This window comes from Cebus imitator, unplaced genomic scaffold (assembly GCF_001604975.1).
Source record: "Cebus imitator isolate Cc_AM_T3 unplaced genomic scaffold, Cebus_imitator-1.0 Scaffold109, whole genome shotgun sequence".
Lineage (NCBI taxonomy): Eukaryota > Metazoa > Chordata > Mammalia > Primates > Cebidae > Cebus > Cebus imitator.
The window spans coordinates 2346782-2355201 of record NW_016107424.1 but is presented as its reverse complement, the minus strand read 5'-3'; the positions used below and the strand labels follow the sequence as shown (position 1 = coordinate 2355201).

Below are 8420 nucleotides of genomic sequence, written 5' to 3'. Positions count from 1 at the left end.
TCTCTCCTACCACCTTGTGAAGAACAACGTTTGTTTCCCCTTCTGTCATGACTGTAAGTTTCCTGAGGCCTCCCCAGCTAAGTGGAACCATTAGTCAATTAAACTTCTTTCCTTTATAAGTTACCCAGTCTCAGGTATTTTTTTTTATTGCAGTGTGAAAACTAATACATGCAATAAAGTGAAACACAACAAAACAAGAATAATTGTATATATTTTTTAATTTGTACCATAACTCACAAAGTAGGTATTTTCAAAAATGTGCAGTTAACAGATGAAGTAACAGAGGCATCAAGAAGTGAAACAGCTTACAACTTGTAGGTAATGGGTACAAATCCAGACTCACACTCTGACTCCAGTATGACTTCAGGACTCACACTCTTCTTCACTGCTATGCTATCTGGTCTCTCTCTATAAAGGTTCTGAAGTGGGAAGATGCACTTTACATTTGTGTTTCTCCAAGAAGGTCCGGAATGTAGAGAGCTGACAAGAGTAGAGCAAGCTGAACGTGTTGAGGCAGGCAGGTATCAGATTGAATTAGTAGAACATGGTAAAGATTTTGATTTTTGTCCTAAAAGCATTTGGAGATTACTGATAGTATTCATTAGGAAGGTGACAAGATCATATTAGCATTTAAAAAGGATTTCTCTGGTGTGATATGAAGAATGGATTGGAGGAAGTAGAATAAAAGCAGACAAAACCACTTGGGAACTATTACACTGATACAAAATAGAGATGATGGTATAGAAGAGTTGGTGGCTGTGGTGACAATAGAAAAAATATATGCTGGAGATATATTTTAGAGCCAAAAAGAAAAAGACCTTTGATAAATTGGATATATAAATGAGATAAAGAGAGATATGGACATTTTAGGCACGAACAACTGAGTGGAAGTAATAATTACTCAAATGGGAATCCCCTATTAATTCTAAGGACGCAAAGAAAACAGAAACAAAATCTTTATTTTCCCTCTTGGGTTGCTTCAAAAATTTTTTTCTTTTTTAAAATTAGTGTACAGTTTATCCTAAAATAAAACAACTTTCTTAACCTGCTCCATAAAATTACCAACAAGAAAGATAAGTACAAGAATAAGGTTTACAGTTGAATTGGCTTGGTGTCATAATTTCCTATTCTAGTATTCTCAGAAGGATCCTACCTATCATACATGCAGAAACTGCAGCCACCTTTAAATGGTTCAATCTTGATTCATCATGAGCTCCCTTAAGCTCAGCAGTTTCTCATTCTTAAAAGGTAGGTTATTCCAGCTCAAAAGCAATTTTCATAACAAATCTACCTTTGTATATTTGCAAATATGTGTTAAGCAAGACAACATAAATCTCCAAGTACAAAATCAATAAGAAAGGCAACTGTTTTTTGAACTTGTGGGATGTACATGCAGATTTGGAATGGGCCATGAACAGCCTGGCTGGGGGCTTTGAAGCAGGAAGCCTTGGAAGTCAGTAGATTAAGTTGTCCAAGAGACCCATAGCCCAACTCAAAAGTCCAATCCTCCCATAGCCACTGTCTTTCCCAAGACGAAGTCCGAAAAACTGAATTAGTACATAGACCCAGCTCAATGTCACACAAGAACAAATCTTTCCATGGGCCCCTTGCAGGCCAGGCCAGAAGAAAAGGGTGACTCAGATTACTCCATGTATTAGTCTCCACATCTAATAAAACTAAGATCTCTTCACAGTGTTTTAAGGGGACCATGACCTTGTTCCCGTGGCTGTGCCCACTGAAGTCAGCTCACTTATGTTTCTGTAGCTACTGCATCTGTTTTCTGAGAAGCTAAGAGGACTTCAGATGCCAATTTCCTTCACAGTCTCTCAGCATTTGTGATCATCACAGGCTGCAGAGGGAAAAAGCCAGCAAGACTCAGAAGAATTTCCATAGGCTTAAGAGAGGTGGATTGCACAACCAATCCAATGCTGGATCCTGTTCAGTTTGAGGGAAACGTGATTTTCTCCATAACTGTTGGGAAATGGATCTTAGGGGTCCAGCTGCTCTACCAAAGGGCCATCCTTGGGACACTTGCTGTGAGCAGCCACAATGCTGTAAAAGGGTATGTTGATGCAGCTGCCAAGGGCAAAGCAAATTGTTAAGTGGCCCCAATGGTAGACGTTGTAGAGGAGAGTAGTGAGGTGGACCATGATGCAGCTGGCATGTGGCTCCTCAGAGCATCTCATTACCAACACAAACCAGCTCTATGACCTTGGCAGGGCAGAGGACTGACACAAAAAGCAGCTGCAGGTGGACACTGGGCCACACCACCTGGCTACCCAAGCTGGAAAGCCTTGGCTCCAGAAGCAGATAGTCTACTCGCCCCTCTGACTTTTTTCTTTGTCATTGATTTTCCATTTCACTATGATGTTCATAGGTGTGTTTTTCTTAAAGTTTACCAGGCTTAGGTTTGTAGCACTTTTTGAATCTGTGTCTTAATGTCCTTTGTCAATTTTGGAAAGTTTTTAGTTATTATTTCTTAAAATATTGCTTCAGTCCTGTTCTCTTCCTCCTTTCAGGGATTTCAGTTAAATGTGTTAGATCTTCGAATTTATGCCATATATTATCTCTCCTTTTACTCTACAGCTTCAGTTTAGATATTTTTTTTTCTGTCTTGTCTTCCAATTAATGAATTCTCTCTTTAGCTCAGTTTAACCTGCTATTAAACCTACTGTGTCAATAATTGTATCTCAACTTCAAACCCAGCTGAATGGGTGTCTGAAAACCATGTTTCTGCTTTGTCAGCTGGTTCCATATTAGGATTTGCTAACAGGCAGCAATAAAGGGATACTGCAAGTTTGGTATAAGAAGGAGGCATTTGCTTCTTCCTGTTTGTTCCCTGTGGGCTTTCTATGGAATTTCTTACTCATGGTAGTTCCTTGAGCATTACCCCAGTGATGCTTCTCAGAGTGCCTTCCTGTAGCAGCAGCTAAATCCAGTTTATACTTTTTCTATTTCTTAAAGAATTGGCTTCAGTGACCTTAGAGACCTCAGAATCTCAGAGGTTTAAGTTCCAGGCTCAGAGACACCACCAGAGTCAAATGGCCAGTGCCGCCTCCTCCAAGTCAACAATAATTATATTTACTTTTTTTCTCCTAATCTTTTGAGGTATAGTTAACATATAAACATTGTATCTATTTAATGGAATTAATGTGTTGTTTCAATAGATGTATATATTGTGAGATGATTCCTTCAAACAGGCTAACTAACCTATCCATCATCTCACATATTTATACACCCCCTTGATTTTTTTTGTGTGTGAGAACAATGAAGACCTAATCACTTACATAATTTCAAATACTTATGTGTCATTTAACAAGGAGAATACATTCTGAGAAATGTATCGTTAGGTGATTTCATCATTGTGTGAACTTCATAGAGTGTACTTACACAAATCTAGATGGTATAGCCTACTACACACCTATGCCCCATAATATTTTCTCTGGCTCCAAGGCTGCAAACCTGTGTAGACCTCACAAATTTAATTAATATAAACTTGAGATAAGTTTTCATAAGCAAATCTGGATCAATAGAATGACGTTAGATGTTATAACCAAATATTCAAAGGAATATTTGTTTTTTCCCCCTTACTTACTGATCAGTTTTCAATGCTACTTAACTATCTTAGTTATAGAGGTTTATGTCAAGTCTTGTCAGACACAAGTTAGAGAGTTCCTAATCCTTGTTCAAGTTCAGTTCCCTACAGTATGTCTGTATAACTTGAACATGGTTAGAAATATCCCTCAGAGAAATTATCTCAGCTTTGCAACTTATGCACTTTAGTAGATACTTTTTTTTTTCGAGACATGGTCTCACTCTGTTGCCCAGGCTGGAGTGCAGTGGCAACATCTGGGCTCACTATAGCCTCAACTTCCTGGGCTCAAGTGATCCTGCCACCTTAGCCTCCCTAGAAGCTGGGACCATAGCACACATCACCATGCCCGGCTAATTTTCTTTCTTTCTTTCTTTCTTTCTTTCTTTCTTTTTTTGTATTTTCTCTAGAGACAAGGTTTTGCCATGTTGCCCAGGCTGGTCGCAAATGCCTGAGCTTAAGCCATATACCCACTTCGACCACCCAAAATCCTGGGATTACAGATGCGAGCCACTGTACCCACCTTAGTGGAGACATTTTGAAAAGTGAGAATTAATTTAAATATTTTGAAATGATTATATTAATATAAATTTGAGGTGAGTTTTCATAAGCAAATATGGATCAATAGAATGACCTTAGATGTTATAAGCAAATATTCAAAGGAAAGAGAAACATCAGACTAGGATATCATTTTACTCTCATTGAGCTATGGATTTGGGAAGTATTTAAAAAGATGTGTAAGTGCATCAAGTTTAATTTTTTTTTTTTTTTTTTTTTTTTTTGAGATGGAGTCTTCCTCTGTCACCCAGGCTGGAGTGCTGTGGCATGATCTCTACTCACTGCAACCTCTGCCTCCTGGGTTCAAGCAATCTTCCCACCTCAGCCTCCAGAGTAGCTGGGACTACAGGCATTCACCACCACCTGGCTAATTTTTGTATTTTTAGTAGACATGGTGATTCACCCATTTTGGCCAGGCTGGTCTCAAACTCCTGACCTCAGGTGATCCACCTGCCTCGGCCTCCCAAAGTGCTGGGATTATAGGCATGGGTCACCATGCCCGGCCAAGTATATTTTAAATTAGGTGGAAAAGATGCTTCATGAATTTTAGTGGCCAAATTAATGAAACATCTGGTCAAATAACCTAGTCTAAGTAGGTCAGGCTGCAGGCTTTTGTGAATAAATAAAATAAGTTGATGACATAAAAGGATCATGGACCACCAGGCCACTTTATTAAGTCATGGAGTAACTTCCATAACAATTATAAATAGAGTTCAAGGTCACAATTGAGAATCCAATTAGTGTTCAAGCTGAAATCTCTGTTTGTTATGTGGCTTTAAGCAACTGAGATGGTCTCCCTTTAAATTACTTGGGATGGTAACTTTGAGACAGCCTTGCACATTAGTATTAGAGATATTTCTCTTAGGCTGGTAAATTTCCATAGATGAAATTGGGGAAGGGCCAGGCACAGGGCTCACACCTGTAATCCCAACACATTGGGAGGCCAAGATAGATGGATCACAAGGTCAAGAGATCAAAACCATCCTGGCCAACACGGTGAAACCCTGTCTCTACTAAAAATATAAAAATTAGCTGGACGTGGTGCCACACACCTGTAGTCCCAGCTACTTGGAAGGCTGAGGCAGGAGAATCATTTGAACCTGGTAGGTGGAGGTTACAGTAAGCCAAGATCACATCACTGCACTCCAGCCTGAGTGACAGAGCAACTCCGTCTCAAAAAAAGAAAAAAAAAAGAAAATCGAGAAATAGAGTATCAGTATGCATTGCATGTAATAACAGTTAACACTGGTTGAAAATGTGTTTTAGTTATACATATATATATGTATATATGTATATATATATAATGTACTGAGTTGTTATGGGAAATATGTTTCTTATTACTGGTTGGGATTTAAAATGTTTGAAAAACTCATTCAGTGAAATATCAATCAGATCACTGATATCACTCTACTACTCCATAGTGAGCACTTTTTCCTTTGAAGTTAAATGTTTACCGGTAACTGAAAGTCCAATACACCTCACTTAGATGACATAGCAAGGACAGCAAGATAATGAGAAGAAGTTTTGTTGGGGCTGAGGAAAGTTAGCTGACCAATTCTTCTCCCTTCTCATTTCAATCAATGGCAAGCTGTCAAGTGAAGCAGGAGAATAGGGCCTGGAAGCAGGGAATCTAAGGCCAATCCACACTGTTTTCCTAGAAATAAGTCAAAAGGAAAACCCCAACTTCCTACACCCAAGTAACAAAACAACAAAGGCTACTTCCTTTGAATTTACCCTGCCCACTCCTTTCTGTATCACAGATGAGAAATGCAAACTACCTCTGATATTTCCCATACAACAACCAATCAGACTGGTCACAGGCCTAGCCTTCATTTGGATAGGGGTATAACTTTGTAACTTCACTTCAGCCTCTACTTGGTCCTCTCTTGCAACCAATTAGACGTCTGCATAGGGTGTAACTTTGTAACTTCACTTCAACCTCTGATTGGTCACCTTCCATGACCAATCAGACTAGTTGCAGATCACTACCTTATTTACATAGGGTGTAAACCAAGTAACCAATGGGAAACTTCTAGAGGGTATTTAGACCCCAGAAAATTCTGTAACCAGTGCTCTTGAGCTGCTTGCTCAAACCGGCTTCTGCTCTGTGAAGTGTACTTTCATTGCAATAAATCTGTGTTTTTGTTGTTTTATTCTTTTGTTGCTTTGTTTGTGCATTTTATCAAATTCTTCATTCAAAACACCAAGAACCTAGACCACTCATATTCAAGACCCTTTGCTAGTAACAAAAGCTTTATTAATTTAACCTTTCATCTGGTGTATTGCAGGAAGGCAGACAGAAGCAATTACTATTTCAAGAATTATATGTGTGGATCATTTATTGAAGTGGTAAATTGAGGGAGAATTTTTTCTTTCTGAATTTTTGTCCTTTAATGGAAAGGAAAAATAAATAACGAGAACACATCAAGCCCAGGTGGTGGTGGAAACATGACAGGGCTGGAGGACACACCTAAACATGTGAAATCCCAAGGCTGGGCAGCTGGGGCCAAATTCATATGCCCCCAACATCGGGTACCCCGAAGGCTCCAGTCCTGCCCTCCCATCACCTATCAATCCACCCTTTTCCCCAGACCCCTTTCTTCCTTCCTGAGGAGCTCCCCAGGGCAATCCAGCTTTCCCCCCAGGTGGGCTTCCTCATCCTGTGCCACAGCCAGGGTATCCAGGATGCCAACCCTGGGGTCCCTACCCATTTCCATACCCACCACCTGCCCCTGGAATGCCTCCTGTGAATCCCTTGGCTCCTGGTATGACCAGACCAGGAATGGTATTGGACAAAAAGATGCATAAGAAAACAAAGAAAGCTCATAAAAAGATGCACAAGCACCACAAGCATCACAAGCATGGCAAGCATTCCTCCTCCTTTTTCTCTTTCTCTTCCAGCAGTGACTCTGATTAAATACAGGCCCTGCACCCTTCCCTCAAGTCTCACCAGTTCTGCTCTCCCATCAAGCATCAGATGCCATGTTGTACTGTGAGAAAGTAATCCTTGTGCTCCCCACCTCTAACCCCACTTGAGCCTCACCCTGCTGTTTAGCCCTGAGTGACTAGGGAAAATGGAAAGAGGATTGCCATGGCATGGCCATCTTCTTGCTGCTTGGATAGATCATATAGCTAATGAGTTTAGCAGGGGAGCTATTTTTTGAAGATGATGAACTAAATGTTGAAGACAAGTTTGAGATGTGTAAAATGTGATTTTTTACTTACTCTTACAATACTTGTGATTGGGGGGGTTTGCGGAAATTTAATTATGATGGAAAACCTCTAATGTTTTTGTAATGTTGGCATACTTGGGGAATTTAGTGGCGAATACATTCCCCAGCAGGCTTTTTGTTGGTTGCACTAACTGCAAGCTTGCTAGGAAGTAGAGTCCGTTTTGTCGATGTGCTTTGACTGCCATTTTGGAATGTCTTCTCTCCTCCTTAGCCCAATATGATGTCTCAGGTCCTATTCTTATTCTCCAGCTCTCAGTTCAAATAAAGTTTATTCTGGGAAAAAAAAACCCATATGAAATAGAAGAGTATATGTATGGTAATATTCATACTTATTGAACACATGTGCCTATGCAGATTTATTATCTATACTATATATAATTGTATGTGAAATGTAACAAAACTCTATGTGTGTGGTGTTAAGTCACAATCTGTTTCTCTTTGGAACCCCATTCTGTATACAAACATTTTTGCAACACATGTGGATTAGTAGTAGGAATAGATGGTTTAAAAATATGTTAAAGCAACAACTTAAGTCAGCATGTTAAAGAAACATAAAAACCAAAATAGTACAGTAATTCCTCTGTAACAGTGGAAATAAGAGGGAAACACTAAAATGTGGAAACATATAGATTTCTCTTATACATATAAATGTTTCAGCTGTTGTTAATATCGTTTGGAAGAATCTTAGATACACTTACCTCCTCAATACATATTTCACATTTAGTAAAGAAAATGCACTACCTACCTAGTAAAGGAAATGTTTACTTGCCATTTTGTCCTTTTTCTGATTTTGCATTTGAACATCAGTATTAGTGGTGCCTTGATAAGCCTAGATTTTACCCTTTAGCATGTCTGAATAGATTATTGTAATTAGCTACTTGGATTAATTTCACTGGCTTTCTGACTAGTCAGATTTTAGAGTACTGAGAGGCACCAAATTTAATTGCATAGGGTCAACCATTTTCAAATGCATGATGACACCAATCAGAGTGGACTTAGCTATAGTGAAATAAACAACTCCATGCACATGTCATTCA

At 39.3% G+C, this 8420-nt stretch overlaps 2 pseudogenes across 1 annotated transcript; one reads left to right on the top strand and one right to left on the bottom strand.

The window, feature by feature from the left end:
* Window positions 1-1750: 1750 nt before the first annotated feature.
* On the bottom strand, window positions 1751-2150 carry LOC108310930 (annotated as a pseudogene).
* A 4476-nt stretch (window positions 2151-6626) lies between these two features.
* LOC108310888 lies at window positions 6627-7639 on the top strand (annotated as a pseudogene). The gene has a single exon (XR_001827971.2). The product of XR_001827971.2 is annotated as a proline-rich protein 13-like (transcript).
* The last annotated feature ends 781 nt before the right edge of the window (window positions 7640-8420 follow it).